The sequence below is a fragment of the Orycteropus afer genome, unplaced genomic scaffold, assembly GCF_000298275.1.
Source record: "Orycteropus afer afer isolate SDZICR_OR568_19922 unplaced genomic scaffold, OryAfe1.0 scaffold00418, whole genome shotgun sequence".
Lineage (NCBI taxonomy): Eukaryota > Metazoa > Chordata > Mammalia > Tubulidentata > Orycteropodidae > Orycteropus > Orycteropus afer.
The window spans coordinates 2253482-2255018 of NW_006922005.1; positions in this window are offsets into that span (position 1 = coordinate 2253482).

The following is a 1537-nucleotide window of genomic DNA, read 5'->3' on the forward strand; positions in this document are numbered from 1 at the left end:
TTCTAACATAGTTGTTGTTGTTGTTATATGCCATCAAGTTGGCCCTGACTCATTACGACCCCTCCTTGGGTTTCTGAGGCAGTATCACTACAGAAGTAGGATTGCCCAAACTTCCTTCCGAGGAGTGGCTGGTGGGTTTGAACTGCCAGCCTTCTGGTTGGCAGTCAAGTGCCTTAGGCACTACGCTACCTGTCTGACTCAAAATGGCCAATATCAGTCCCTTTCAGCTCACTAATGCCTAGGATATTGATCTTTATGTGTTCTATTTCATTTTTGACAACTTCCAATTCTCCCAGATTCATACGTCATACTTTCTACTTTCTACTTAATAGTGAATGTTTGTAGCTGTTTCTTCTCATTTTGAATCATGCCACATCAACAGATGAAGGTCTTAATTGACACCCAGATTGTATCTTAATTAACACATAGATAAAATCTAATTTCTATTAATTTTCCATGTATTTTGCATCACTGAAATTAATCTGCCTTTTTGTCTACTCATATAGTTCCTGAGATCTTCCTACAATTTATTCTATAGTCATTAGTTTCCAAACTAACTTAGCAACAAGCAATATGTTAAGTATAAAGATATTACTGCCTATTTATGCTGTCTGTTACTTATTAATTGTTAAATTCATCCAGCCTTACTTTTGCAATTGAAGTCCCCTACTTCACAATTCTCAACTCAGAGACCTTCTGTTTTATGTCTAAGACAATTATTTACATCTTCAAATTGTCTACTCCCTTTCGTATCCTTATCCCATTGTAAAATTGATGAGAAACATCATGAAAGGACTTTGAATAATAAAACAAATTATGAAACCACCCAAAAAAAATATGTGAGCCAAATGTGATAACCTTAAATAAACTGTTCTGTTGTTTCCTCATATAAAACATCTGCTAAAGTGTTCTAAAACTCACATTTAGTCCACTGAAGGTAGAACACTGAATTTCTGTATAGCCATTACCTTATTTCCCTTGAAGTTTTATCCCATTTCCTTAGTTCTCAGTCATGTGGATACATCATCCTTATTTACACCCCTTCACCAATGTGTCATTAATTATATTTGGACCATGAAGAAATAAATGATGCTTAGCCAGAGCACAGAGGTTTTGCAGCACTTCTCTGTCTCTCCCCACCTCCCACACAGGTTCTGACACATTCTTATGGCTTACCTCACTTTTTTCTGTGCATGCCCTTAAAAGAAGAATGAAAGGCTCAAACACACAGCTTCTGCAATTCACATATGCCCACACAATCTAAGGGAATGTTCCTTACACATTCTTGTATACTAAGACTGAGGCATGTCTTCCAACTCAAGAAGTAAAGGTTATCACCAGTGGTCCTTTATGTCATTCAATTTATCTCCAGATCCTGAAGAGAGAAATAGGTACATTACAGGTTCCAGGGAGAGGAACAGGAGGAAGAATGAGCTCTTCCTGCATATTTTGTTCTAAGGATTTGTATATACGACAGGATTTGAAGCCAGGCAGATAAAATTTTATCCACTTACCATTCTATACTATTTAAAAAAAA